Source organism: Schistocerca nitens, chromosome 3, assembly GCF_023898315.1.
Source record: "Schistocerca nitens isolate TAMUIC-IGC-003100 chromosome 3, iqSchNite1.1, whole genome shotgun sequence".
Classification (NCBI taxonomy): Eukaryota; Metazoa; Arthropoda; class Insecta; order Orthoptera; family Acrididae; genus Schistocerca; species Schistocerca nitens.
Genome location: NC_064616.1, coordinates 351246509 through 351261902, shown reverse-complemented (window position 1 = coordinate 351261902; position 15394 = coordinate 351246509). Strand labels below are relative to the sequence as shown.

The 15394-nt window shown below is 40.1% G+C and overlaps 1 protein-coding gene across 3 annotated transcripts in view; it reads left to right on the top strand.

Annotated features, from left to right (window-relative positions):
- LOC126248306 (uncharacterized) overlaps positions 1-15394 on the top strand; it is a 212567-nt gene that overhangs the window by 167996 nt on the left and 29177 nt on the right. The window lies entirely within an intron of this gene.

The window sequence follows — 15394 nt, the reverse complement described above, 5'->3', positions numbered from 1 at the left end:
GCTTTGGCACAGGAGAAGCCCCCCTAAGTGATACAGTACTGAGACCCAGGCAAAGGATAAGTACCAGAAGATGACCACAAAATGGCAAAGGCCCAAACTGATGGTAGCTGTTGGCTGGTCCATGTTCTGTCATCACACAGTGTAGTCCTCAGTCCCAACAGGTCCTGTTGGATTGCTCATACTTTTATCTGAAATTGATGAGTTTGTATACAAGTCAATAGCTCAGTTGTTATGATGTTGTACCTCTTTGGGCACCTACAGGACAAACAGTGTCCTGGCCTACAAGTGTAGTAATTCCCTGGCTCACCCTGCTGCAGCAACATCTGTGTGGTCTGTCTCAGAATGAATATAGTTCTGTTGCTGCAAGCAGGATGCTGACGTACTGCACCCACCAGCTGCCTCCGTCCTCTGCAGTGCTTTACTACTAGACTTCCACAGAATCACCAGAAACCTTTGAGGCCACTACAGTAGGTAACTGCATCATCTGCATAAAGTCAAGTTATTATTGATATTGTCTGCAAAGTCATTAATGTACAACACTGGCAAACCTGGCAGTGCTTCACAATTGCCAAATGTGTATAGAAATTGATAAATATCCTAAGCTCCCCCCCCCCCTCTCATTCTGCCCATATTCTCCTCCTCTCTCTCTTTTTTCATCCCCTCCTTCTCCCTCCCCCCTCTGTCTGTACATCACCACCTTCCCCTCTCCCTGTCCATCACCTCCTCCCTCCTCTATATATCAGTCCTCTCTTCCCTTCTGTCTATTATCCATATTTCCCTCCCCCTCCCCCCACCCATGTCTATTTCTCTGCCCTCTTACCTCTCTCTCTGATCTCAAGCCTTGTTTATTGTTATTGCAAATCAAACCTTGATTGGGAATTGAAGTCACTGAAAATCTGTGAGGACAGTAGCTTCATTGACAGTATGTAATAAAATTTTAATCAGTGAATTGGTAGGACTACAAAGATTTTGACTATTCAGATTCTGTTGTTGTATTCTAATCATAAGCTGATCAGCCATAAATACGCCCCCTGTTTTATATTAAAATCCATACATTGCTGTTTAAAAAAAATATACTCCCTATTTTTGTATTAATTTTTATTAGAGAATCTCATAAAAATTTGAAGTAAATTGGTCAAGAATTTTTCTAGATTTTTCGTAACAATTTTCCACTTTATATATTACATGCATAGTTATATAATATACATCATTAAAAGAATATGGCCTGTGTCTGTCTGAATGTTCATTAGAGTATTGTGTAGAAATTTGAAGTAAATCAGGCAAGTATTTTTCAAAAATTTTAGTAACAATGTTTTCTTTTTATATGTTGCATACATATTTATATATTATAGCTTATACACAACTGAATGTTCATTAGAGTGTCATGTAAAAATTTTAAGCAAATTGGTCACGTACTTTCCAAGATTTTTGGTAACCACGTTAAAACTTCTCTTCATATAGTAGTATATATGAACAGGCCGAGTCCCAGCACACATCCCATTGGCACACCCTAAGTTCTTACATCTGTTGATGACTCTCCATCTGGGATAACTTTCTGTGTCATCCCAAAAAAAGAAATCCTCAATCCAGTCACAAATTTATCTTGATACCTCATACGATCATGCTTTTGATAATAAACATAGGTGGGGTACTTTCGAAAAAATGAGGAATAATGCATTTACCTAACTGCCATGATCAGTTGCTTTCAGAATGACACATGATAAAAGTGCAAGTTGGGTTTCACATGGTCCATGTTTTCAGAATCCATGCTGATTGGCATGAAGGAGGTCATTCTGTTCGAGATGCTTAACTTTGTTTGTGCTCAAAATATGTTGTAAGACTCTACAACAAATGTATGTCAAGGATATTGGACAGCAGTTTTGTGGATCACTTCTGGTACCTTCCTTGTTGACAGGTTTGACCTGTGCTTCCTTCCAGGTGCTGGGCAGTTTTCCTAGTTCAAGGAATCTGTGGTAGAGTACAGTTAAAAGGGGGACTAACTCAGCCCAAAATTCAGTATAGAATCTGATAGAGATTCCACTAGGCTTTGGAGCTTTCTTTCAACTTCAACAATTTTAGCATTTTTTCAGAACCTCTGACGCTGATATATATCCTTCTCTTAACAGGTATGAAGATTAAATTGGGGCAATGCTCCTGAGTTTTCCTATGTAAAGGAACATTTGAAAATGGAGTTTAAAGCATTTGTGCTTTTGCTTTGCTACCCGCAATGTCAGTTCCTGTCTCATTTGCGAGTATGTGGTCACTAATTTCAGTTCCACTAACAGCCTTTTACATTTTACCAGAATTTCTTTCGGTTTTGTGAAATACATTTTGAGAGTATTCTGCTGCAGTAGTCACTGAATGCTTCTCTCATTGATCTCTTCACAGCTAAACAAATTTCGTTCAGCATCTCTATGTCTGTACCCCTATGGTTTGTCTTACACTTGTTATGCAGTAGTCAGTTTCTTTAGAAGTTTCTGTACAGTGAGTATATACCATGAAGGGACCCTACCATCATGAACTGTTCTACTGGGTACATATCTATCCAGTGCATGGTCAACTATTTTTTAAACATGAGCCATAGTTCCTCTACATGCTCCTGTCCTGTGATAAAAGTTTCAAGTTCCTCATTAAGATACGACATAACTGTTTTACTGTTTTTGTTATCTAGTTTACTGAACAGATATATCTTTATGCTTGTTTTAGCTGCCCTTTTTACATTGGTAATCATTGTGCCATAAATGCCTCAAGGTCACTGATAACCAGTTTTGATGTGGACGTTCTCAAAGAGACCAGGTCTATTTGTTGCCATTAGATTATTAAAATAAAAAAAACCTTGTTGCACTCCACATACAGCTAACTGAGTACAGGTTCTGGATATGTAGTACACACCTGACCAATTTTGCGGTGCTGTACAGATCTCAAACATTTGGGATAAGTCTGGAAAGTCACAACCCAGCTTGTCTCAGAATTTCAAGTACCTGGTCCAAGTCTTCCACTCGTCTCAGAACCAGATCTATTCTCGGGGCAGTCTGCAGATTCTGAGATTCATTGAAACTCTATGAGCAAGTCTGGTATTCTCAACCTTCACTGCCAGGCACTGGAATGATCCCTGCATGACCTTGTAGTGCAGACAAGAGGCATAGTTTATCCTACATTTGCCATAATCTGCTGATGGTTGTATCCTGTTCCCTCAATGACTACTGGAATAGCCTATGCAACATGTTTAATGCTGCTCACAGGGACACCCACTGAGGGCACATAGTGTTCCTTCTCATCCTACGCTGCCATTTTCCTAAAGCCATCCATTCACAGAATGTGGAAACACACATGGACGAGGAGCTGGTGACGTCACAGCAATCATGGAATTCTGCATTCCTCTACACTCTGGATTGTGAAGTGAAGAATATGGCATGTCAGATTTTTGGCTCATGGAGAGGAATGTGGCCAACGAGATGTGATATTGAAACTTCCTGGCAGATTAAAAGTGTGTGCCGGACCGAGACTCGAACTCGGGACCGGCACACAGTTTTAATCTGCCAGGAAGTTTCATATCAGCGCACACTCCGCTGCAGAGTGAAAATCTCATTCTGGAGATGTGATATTCTTTTATGTCACAAGCAGCACGTACGAGCTGCCATATAGTATGATGAGACGGGATTTCTTTATCATAGAGCACATGGTGTGAGTATAAGCTGTTTCAAAAATCAGCAAATTGAGTAATCATTTTAGCTATGATTTGTTGTAATAAAATGAAGACAACTACATATCAGCAGATAAAGGGTTCCTCTGTTTGATGTTTTTACTGTTGTAATTTGTGTGCCAGGAAAGTATACCATTTAAGTGCAAGGGCAGAATGATGATACATCAGAAGTGTGTCATTTTGATACAGTTTCTCATAGTAATGGCATCTATAGTTATAATCCTTAGGTAGTGTATACCATATACAGAGGCCAAGTTGAATTTGTAGCTAAGGTGATAGAATTGTGAACTGTAAAGCATGTGGCAGTAGGTATCTATCTACTTCCTTCTACCTCATTTTGTTTTCTAAAAGATTCTGGGTATTTCTGATTACTGTGTCTGATGTTACTTATTGTACATAATATATTTGTTCCAATTCTTATTACAAAGACCACTGACTGGAACATTTACCCAGCAGCCACAACTCTAAATGCTGCCAACCAATGTCAGAAAGTAAACCTAAGTTAGGCACCAAAAATTTTTGCTGTTATGAAACTTTGTGTGTGTATATATATACACTCCTGGAAATTGAAATAAGAACACCGTGAATTCATTGTCCCAGGAAGGGGAAACTTTATTGACACATTCCTGGGGTCAGATACATCACATGATCACACTGACAGAACCACAGGCACATAGACACAGGCAACAGAGCATGCACAATGTCGGCACTAGTACAGTGTATATCCACCTTTCGCAGCAATGCAGGCTGCTATTCTCCCATGGAGACGATCGTAGAGATGCTGGATGTAGTCCTGTGGAACGGCTTGCCATGCCATTTCCACCTGGCGCCTCAGTTGGACCAGCGTTCGTGCTGGACGTGCAGACCGCGTGAGACGACGCTTCATCCAGTCCCAAACATGCTCAATGGGGGAGAGATCCGGAGATCTTGCTGGCCAGGGTAGTTGACTTACACCTTCTAGAGCACGTTGGGTGGCACGGGATACATGCGGACGTGCATTGTCCTGTTGGAACAGCAAGTTCCCTTGCCGGTCTAGGAATGGTAGAACGATGGGTTCGATGACGGTTTGGATGTACCGTGCACTATTCAGTGTCCCCTCGACGATCACCAGTGGTGTACGGCCAGTGTAGGAGATCGCTCCCCACACCATGATGCCGGGTGTTGGCCCTGTGTGCCTCGGTCGTATGCAGTCCTGATTGTGGCGTTCACCTGCACGGTGCCAAACACGCATACGACCATCATTGGCACCAAGGCAGAAGCGACTCTCATCGCTGAAGACGACACGTCTCCATTCGTCCCCCCATTCACGCCTGTCGCGACACCACTGGAGGCGGGCTGCACGATGTTGGGGCGTGAGCGGAAGACGGCCTAACGGTGTGCGGGACCGTAGCCCAGCTTCATGGAGACGGTTGCGAATGGTCCTCGCCGATACCCCAGGAGCAACAGTGTCCCTAATTTGCTGGGAAGTGGCGGTGCGGTCCCCTACGGCACTGCGTAGGATCCTACGGTCTTGGTGTGCATCCGTGCGTCGCTGCGGTCCGGTCCCAGGTCGACGGGCACGTGCACCTTCCGCCGACCACTGGCGACAACATCGATGTACTGTGGAGACCTCACGCCCCACGTGTTGAGCAATTCGGCGGTACGTCCACCCGGCCTCCCGCATGCCCACTATACGCCCTCGCTCAAAGTCCGTCAACTGCACATACGGTTCACGTCCATGCTGTCGCGGCATGCTACCAGTGTTAAAGACTGCGATGGAGCTCCGTATGCCACGGCAAACTGGCTGACACTGACGGTGGCGGTGCACAAATGCTGCGCAGGTAGCGCCATTCGACGGCCAACACCGCGGTTCCTGGTGTGTCCGCTGTGCCGTGCGTGTGATCATTGCTTGTACAGCCCTCTCGCAGTGTCCGGAGCAAGTATGGTGGGTCTGACACACCGGTGTCAATGTTTCCATTTCCAGGAATATAGAGAGAGAGGGGGGGGGGAACATTCCACGTGGGAAAAATATATCTAAAAACAAAGATGATGTGACTTACCGAACGAAAGCGCTGGCAGGTCGATAGACACACAAACAAACACAAACACACACACAAAATTCAAGCTTTCGCAACAAACTGTTGCCTCATCAGGAAAGAGGGAAGGAGAGGGAAAGACGAAAGGATGTGGGTTTTAAGGGAGAGGGTAAGGAGTCATTCCAATCCCGGGAGCAGAAAGACTTACCTTAGGGGGAAAAAAGGACAGGTATACACTTGCACACACACACACACACACATATCCATCCGCACATACACAGACACAAGCAGACATATTTAAAGACCAATATATATATATATATAAGTTTTAAGGACTCCATTGCATTTGTATCTTGTCTGTTTTCTGTTATGGTGCGCAGCTTTGAAAAAATCTCCTCTTCCACTGGAATGAAATTATGGAACAAATCTTGAACTACATGGTGAAGTACATTGCTTCAGATTGATTGTAATCTGTGCAACATTGAGAATATGGGTGTTATGTGTGTGCAAGCTGACATTATACAGTATAACTACATTCAGTTTAAAATAAAAAATGGGATGAAGATTCAGTTGAGTTAAAGAATGACTTCTACTAGTATATACGTTGTACAGCACTACTTACTGTTCAAGCCATTGATGATTCCAGAATCATCTTCACGATTTCCTCCGCTGTTCTTTGATAGTCGCTAACAGGGTTAACGCAGCTGTTTTATGCGCATCCATTTTCACAAGGAGATGTCCATTAATTACATGAAGGGTTTTTTATTTTCATTTATTTTAATTTGGACCCCCGCCCCTCCTCCCCAATTGGTGGCATGTGGTTGGACCCCTCCTCTGTACCCCTCATGTCAGATTCACCCTGTAGTCGGGTAACAGTATGTAAAAATTACTTTTTTAAATTTGTTTTAAACATTGATTGAAACACTTTAATAAAAATTTATTTTATGTAGAAAGTGTATTAAACAGTGTTTTTAACACATATCTAAAAATATTTTGTTGTTAACACACCGACTATGTGTAGTATAAAAAGGGACAGGCAAACAGAGACAGATGCACAAAAAGGCTACACAGAAATGGTATTAACTGTTTTGACATATTCTTAAAAAGTTGACCTTTTATTAATATATCATACACATTAATGTCATTGAACCTTTACTTACTTTGCAGATGAAAGACAAGAATGTTTGTACCTTCCTTTGAACGATATGATTACGCAGTTTTTCAATATCGTGATTTATACGAGGGCGGTTCAGAAAGTAACCTTCGATTGGTCACAGTGCGGGTTGTGGGGGGAGTAGCGACGCCATCTGTGCGTTCACGCACTCAACAGGTCAGTCGGCATCAAGCCGTGGTCGAGTGAACGTCGTACCTGCGCTAGTTTAGTTTTTGTGGCAGTTTGAAATGTGTGCTGCAATAGAAAACCCCGCCAAATGTGAAGTGCGTGCTGTCATAAGGTTTTTTACAGCCAAAGGATATTCTGCAGCAGCTATTCATCGTGAGCTTTGTGCCGTGTACGGACTAAGAGTTATGAGTGAAGGAGTTGTCCGTGAATGGGTATGTTTATTTAAAAGTGGACGAGAAAACGTTCATGATGAAGAGAGGAGTGGTAGACCATCATTGGTGACTGATGAACTCGTTCAGGCAGTTGATGCAAAAGTTCGTGAAAATCGACGTTTCTCAATGTCGGAGTTGTCTACTGGTTTTCCACAGATTTCTAAGACTCTCTTGTACGAGATAGTGACAGCAAGATTGGGTTACCGTAAGTTCTGTGCACGATGGGTGCCCAAAATTCTTACCGACCACCACAAAACTCAAAGAATGGCCTCTGCATTAGACTTTCTGTCACGTTATGAGGACGAAGGAGAACCATTGTTAAACAGAATCGTGACCGGTGACGAAACCTGGATTAAGTACGTGAACCCTGAGACAAAAGAACAATCAAAGATGTGGGCACATTCAAATTCGCCTACCAAACCAAGAAAAGCCTCGCAAGATTTTTCTGCCAGAAAACTGATGGCAACGGTGTTTTGGGATGCCAAAGGGGTGTTGTTGGTTGAATTCATGGAACGTGGTATGACCATTAATCAAGACGTGTACTGTGAAACAATAAAAAAGTTACGACGGGCTATACAGAACAAACGCCGTGGTATGCTGACTTCCGGTATCGTTTTTTTGCACGATAACGCCCGTCCTCACTCTGCTCGCAGAACAACGGCCCTTCTTGAGTCCTTCAAGTGGGACGTTATCAACCATCCACCTTACAGCCCAGACCTGGCGCCAAGTGATTATCACCTCTTCATGCATTTGAAGAAATGGCTCGGGTCACAGCGGTTTGATGACGACGAAGAGCTCAAAGATGCGGTCACAGGCTGGCTCCAGGCACAAGCGGGTGATTTTTATGCAGAAGGAATTTCAAAGCTTGTGAAGAGATATGATAAGTGCCTCAATCGCTATGGAGACTATGTAGAAAAATAGTGCAAAGATGTAGTTGTAAGATGTATATATTAAAATATTTTTATTTAACTTGGTGTATTTTTTTAAATCAACCGGAGGTTACTTTCTGAACGGCCCTCGTATAATCACTCTGAGAATTCTTATTGGTGAATTTCATCCTAGCTTCCTTCCACAAATTATTAACTTCTTGCTTGCATGTGTGTTCCGACTTGTCGGCATGCTGCTTAACATACACATTGTAAAAGTCAATTTTCTCCAGCACTACTTCAGACATTAGTCAAGTTCATGCTGCGTCATGTTGTGACACTTCTGCATGCTGCAGGGGCCCTACCGATATTAGGCAGGTGTACCAGTTTCTTTGGCTCTTCAGCGTAGAATGACTGATCCTCAGGGTGGACTCCTGTTATTGTCACAGCCTAAGAGGGAACTGCTATCAAGCTGCAGAGGCGAGCAGTGTAATTTTCAAGAAATGGCTATATTGATCAAAGACATGGTTGCTCCTGCATTGACTTGGAAAATTATACTCCACTACTGAAATATGAAGGAAAACGTGCACATGTCTAATTTTTAGCTGAATGATCATATTTACACTACTGCCTGCATTTACTGGCTGTATCTCAGTTTTACTCTTCAGACTCTTTTTGCATAATTTATTTCAATGTATAAATACTAAATGGCAAAAAAAAAAAAAAAAATTGCTCCCCTATGATGCCAGCAACTCTTTTTTGAGCTGCAGGGCTGTCATTAAACCCATAAGAGTATGAGGGGGTGGAGATCTCTTCTGAACAGCACATTGCAAGGCATCCCATATATGCTCAATAATGTTCATGTCTGGAGACTTTTGTGGCCAGCCGAAGTGTTTAAACTCAGAAGAGTGTTCCTGGAGCCACTCTATAGCAATACTGGACATGTGGGGTGCTGCATTGTCCTGCTCAAATTGCCCAAGTCTGTCGGAATGCACAGTGGGCATGAATGGATGCAGGTGATCAGACAGGATGCTTATGTACGTCTCACCTGTCAGAGTTGTATCTAGATGTATCAGGGGTTCCATATCACTCCAACTGCACATGCCCCACACCATTACAGACCGTCCACCAGCTTGAACAGCCCCTGCTGACATGAAGGTCCATGGATTCATGAGGGTGTCTCCATTCCCGTAAACTTCCATCTGCTCAATATAATTTGAAATGAGTCTCTTCCAACCAGGCAACATGTTTTCAGTCATCAACAGTCCAATGTCAGTGTTGATGGGCCCAGGTGAGACATAAAGCTTCGTTTCATGCAGTCATCAAGGGTACACAAGTGGGCCTTTGGCTCCAAAAGCCCATATCAATGATGTTTCATTGAATGGTTCACACGCTGACACTTTTTGATGGCCCAGCATTGAAATCTGCAGCAATTTGCAGAAGGGTTGCTTTTCTGTCACACTGAACAATTCTCTTCAGTCATTGTTGGTCCTGTTCTTGCAAGATCTTTTTCTGGCCTCAGTGATGTCGAAGAGTTGATGTTTTACTGAATTCCTGATATTCACGGTACACTCATGAAATGGTCGTACGGGAAAATCACCACTTCATCGGTGCCTCAGAGATGATATGTCCCATCGCTCGTGGGCCGACTATAACACCACGTTAAGACTCACTTATATCTTGGTAACCTGCCATTGTAGCAGCAGTAACCAATCTTAACAACTACACCATCACCTGTTGTCTTATATAGGCATTGCTGACCACAGTGCAATATTCTGCCTGTTTACATATCTCTGTATTTCAATACAAATACCTATACCAGTTTCTTTGGCACTTCAGTGTAGATGCAGAGTATAAAGCATTCAATAGACACCTGCAGTTAAGTAATAAAGGGACATGATATGGTGAATGCACTTTACATGGATGCCTTAACAGCATTTGGATTTTCGTTTTGTGACTCAGCAAATTTAGTACCTCGGAACATTCCATTCTAAGAATTACACAAATTGAGTAACACATACGCTGATCTGCACTGTACAGTGAACTTCCATTCATATATCTCAATTAAGCAGTGTCCAGCCTGTTTCTGGTATCCCAGTCCAGTGAATTTGGAAGCCCACTTGAGATGGCCAATAGGTAGTGGCAGTACCTGTGAAGTGTTACAGTGGCCAGATAATGCCACCCGTACTTTTTCATGTGAATGCTGCAGCCAGTATCTCTCACCGTGGCTGAGATAAATATGGCTCCATGGTCAGCGATCCATCAACCTGTTGCTACTTTCTGTTGTATATTTATAGCCATCTTTACTGACTCCTGATTGTCTGTACTACATATTACATTGTCTTGGTTACTCAGTTGACCACTCTGTGGAATCTGTTTGCTTCTCATTCATTTGTCTGTCTCATGTTGTCAGCATGAATGTCTCACCTAGAACACTTGTTGTTCATTTTTTCTGTTGACTTCTGATGGGGTCTCAAAGGAACATAGCAACATATAAGACGAACAGTTTGCTATTAAGAACGCCACTATCAAGATACAGTATGGAACATTTAGGATTTATGGTCATGACTTGAAGAACTGTTAACTGGGGTCACTAGAGTAAAATTCTTTTTGAAACTGGATCTAGCAGATGATTATCTCAGGGTGCCATTAAACCAAATCAGCAGCAGCCAACTGGAATAATCAGTTCCCCATTAATGTTTCAGAGTTTCAACAAACAGCTGGCGTCATCGTGTTCTTTTCTGGGTACATTATTTAAATGACATCATCACAAGTGCCAATCAGGAAGAATGTAAATGAAAATCTTGAACACGTTTTCAACAACTTGCAAGATTCTCCTTGAAATGCAGTCCGTCTAAGAACACATTTTTGTGCCCAGAAATCAAGTAGTTGGGGCACATTGTGTACACAACAGGAATCTGTCCAATTTCCAGACACTTAAAAAAAACTAGATAGTAGTAGTAGTAGTAGTTGTTGTTGTTGTTGTTGTTGTTGTGGTTGTAGTAGCTATACTCATCCGTAGATCTCTTTTTACAAGGGTATAGGACATATCAAAGTATTTACAGGTTTAGACCAATTTAAAATAAGCTAATTCGTATTCATATACATTTACAGACTTCTAGTTAAGACATCATTAGATTTACTCCTGGTATACAATACTTTTTTTTTTACAAATAACCTATTAAATAATGTAATGCCACACTGTTCACTCATATCTCACTATCAGTGACTGCACATGCTATATACACATTGTTTCATAACCCTTCACTCACTACACACAAAGCCACACACACACTGGTGATCTCTGGGCCATTTTCTGCACCGCAGCTTCCCATTTGCTATCCCGAAAAACTGAGTGAGCATCCCTCTATAATGAGTGAGATGTTGAGCTCAGAAAGAGGAAGAGGTGTTAGTATTGTGCTATGCATAGCTTGGGGGTTTGTTTTTCTAGAAAAGGAAAAAAGAAGGAAAATAACCTAGTGTGAAGGTGTTATGTGGAACGTTGGATGTTTTATAATCATTATTATTATTTATTTCTATAACATTTTTTTCTTACCAAACCCCTACTCTGTTTTATCTAAGTAATCCTTCAGTGTATAAAATGTATTGCATAACAAGTACTTTTTAGCTGTCTTTTTAAATAAGTGTATTTTTGCAATTTCTTTAATCTCTTTTGGTAATTTATTATACAGTTTTATTCCTTGGTTAAAAATGCTGTTTTATGTTTATTTTTTATTGGTAAATGTAAGTTGAGTCTAGCTCTTGTTCCATGGTCATGGTCAGAAGCTGTTTGTGCAGTAATTACCAATGTTATTTTTTATGTGTACAACTGGCTGGTAAATGTATTCACACAGAGCAGGTAAAATCCCCAGTGTTTTGAACAGATCTTTACAATGAGCTCAACTGGTATTTTTGGTTATTATTCTTATGACTCTTTTCTGGAGTTTGAAAATTGTGTTCATATTTTGTGCATTTGTTCCCCAAAAAAGAATGCCATAGCTAAGAATTGAGTGTACATATGAACAGTATGTAACTAAAAGACACTGCATGTTACAAACTGATGATAGGATTCTAAGGGCATAACATGCTGATGACATTCTGTTTGCAAGTACGTTTGTGTGTTCACACCACTTCAACTGAGAATCAATATTCATTCCTAGAAATTTTGCATTTGTTACACAGTCTGTCATTTTCCCTCTTCAAACTGAAATTTCTTTATGTTCAATGTCACTTTATTGCTTATTGACCAATCGTAAACTTCTTTGAGAGTTTCATTTGCTTTCTCTATATTGCTGTCATCAGCGAAGAGAATTTTTTCACCATGAGTAACACTACTGGGAAAGTCATTGATGTATATCAGGAATAGTATTGGTCCTAATATGCTACATTGTGGAACCCCTATATTAATGTATTTTGGTTCTGATAAGTGTTTTACTAAATGTTTAGATCTGTTTGAAGTATGTGTTGCCTCTACTCTTTGTACCCTATCCGCTAGGTATGATCAAAACCAGTCATTAGCTACCCCTCTTATGCCTAATGCTTCTAATTTATTTAATAGAATCTTATGGTCAACTGTATCGAGGGCTTTAGACAGATCCAAAAATATGCCTGTGACACATTCATCTTTGTCAAGAGTATCAAGTACAACTTTTTTGAATTCTTCCATGGCTGACTCCGTATTTTTGCCACTTCGGAAACAAAACTGTGGTTTGCTTTAAAAGACTGTATTTATTCAGGTAATTCATTAATCTGTCTTTCATAATTGCTTATATTATTTTTGAGAATGGTGACAGCAGGGAAATGGGCCAGTAATGTTGTATGTCTTCTGCATATCCTTCCTGATGCAAAGGTACAACTCTTGCCTGTTTTAACAGCTCTGGAAATGTCCCTGATGTAAAGGATCCATTTATTATACTTGTAAGGGGCCTCGTATAATCTCTATGTATTGTTTCAGTACACACATCGGTACTTCATCTAAGCCTACTGACTTTTTATTTTTTAGTTTTTGAACAGTTTTATTGACTTCATTCTCTGTGGTTGGAAGTAACATCATTGTATTTAGTGCAACATTACTTACAGGGGTTATATTTGTTTTGGGAAATTTTTGCTGTAACTTCTCTGCAACATTTGAAAAATGCTGATTTACATATTTTGCTAAGTGTTGCAGATCATTTATTACCTTATCCCGCTCCCTTAGCAAGATGTTATTCTGTGTTTCTTTGCCTCTCCCCGTTTCCTTTTTTATAACATCCCAGACTGCTTTGCTATTATTCTCTGCATTATATATTATTTTGTCATTAAATGAATTTTTTTCAGCAATCAGCACCTTCCTATAGATCTTTTTTATCTATGATAGAAATTTAAGAATTCGGGATCATTGTGACTCTTATTGATGGAACTGAGGTATTTATGTGTTTGGGAGGACTTCTCAATGCCTGCTGTTGTCCATCTGTTTTTGTGAGATGTTGATACAGATATGCATACTTCTGGAAATGCCTTTTCAAAGTTCAATTTAAATAATGTGGAGAATTTAGAGAATTTCATACTCACATTGGTTTCCTTACACACTTCATCCCAGCTTTGTTTTGCTAGTTCTTTTGAAAGATCTTTTATTTTGATTTCTGATAGATGTCGTTTGTTGGCTTGTAGTTTAGGGAATGATTTGATGCCTGATTGTACTATTGTTATTCTTTTACAGCTACATCACATTTTTACCTGTCCATATTTGTGGCCACATGGTCAATTACTGATGCAGTCACTATAGTAACACTTGTTGCACTATTAACCAATAGGGGCATGCCAAAACTTTGAAGGATATTTATGAGGGTGCTGCTGGATTCATTTATGATATTAGTGTTGATGTTAATGTCCCCACACAGAATTATGTTGACCTTTTTTGTACTTGAGACTTTATCTAGAACTTCTGTTAATTTATTGAAAAAAGTGTCTACACTACCACAGGGAGATTTATACACACACAAAATGATTAATTTCTTGGTGATATCAAGCCCTGTTAATTCAATAGCTGATATTTCAAAGTGTTTGTCTTCACGTGCTGTACTGAGGTTATGTCTTGATTTGAACTTATAACACTACTGTCCGCTACTGTTATACCATAACTTTAAAGTTGGAGTCGGGTCGTGAAATAAAACTATCATATTAAAGCAATTATGGTATAAAGCAACAGAGCAGTGTTACCCTCTTAGAGGAATTCTGTTATGTTGACCGTGTTGTACCTAACGGAGGTGGCTTATCCGAAGTGAAAGTCAGAATTACGTAAATATTTAAACAGTAACAAACAATATCTTACCTAGCTACACCATTCAAAGAATAAAGAAAATGATTGCCAGCCTAATTAGGCAAGAGAATGATTGACTTTCTTGTTCAAGAAAGTAGGTATGAGTAACTTTAACGGACAAACACAACCTATACTTTGCCACACGTGAGTGCAATTAACTGTGGCACCTGAATACAATATATTCACATTAAGTTTGGGGGTAACAGATCAGAACAAACTATTTGCACAAATATAACAGATAACAAAACACACTATTACCTTGAGGACTTGTCAAACTGAATGGTCTCAATAACACTACTATTAATACTCACTGTAGAATCGTAAATTGGACGTAGGTTTAGTATTACTTTTCAAACAAATTCCTATCTGACATGAAATATGGATATGGTTCACAGCAAATTTAGTTACTGCACATAGATTAATTCTCTCACTACTAACCACCTTTCTACTTAGAATGAAAATTAAATGGAGTTCACTAACAAATTACTTCTCACTGTCCTTTTAATAAAGAAGTTGCTGTTTTCATAGATAGTGGTTTTTCTGTTACAATAGACAAACTGTTGATCCTGTTACAACATTAATATGCACTTTTAATACACAAGAGGAATCCAATATTGTGCAGAATTTGACTTGAATAGCAAGAGTAATAAAACTTTCTATAATTAAGTAACTTGGTGCATTTGAACTACTTTCAATGGAGGGGGGCCCTTAATCTTGACCACTGTATCAGAGTAAACTAAACACATTTTCAATACACTAGAGAAACAACTACTTAGCAAGCATGAACATATAACTCTCAACAGTTGCAGTTCTAAACTTTTACTGCAGTGAAACACAAATTTGAGATATTTGTAAGATCCTTTCAACAAACAATATTAATTTTAGCACACTCTATTGCCATATTAATTTTAATATGCCTTCAATAAAGGACACACGACAAACACTTTAGTGTGGGAGG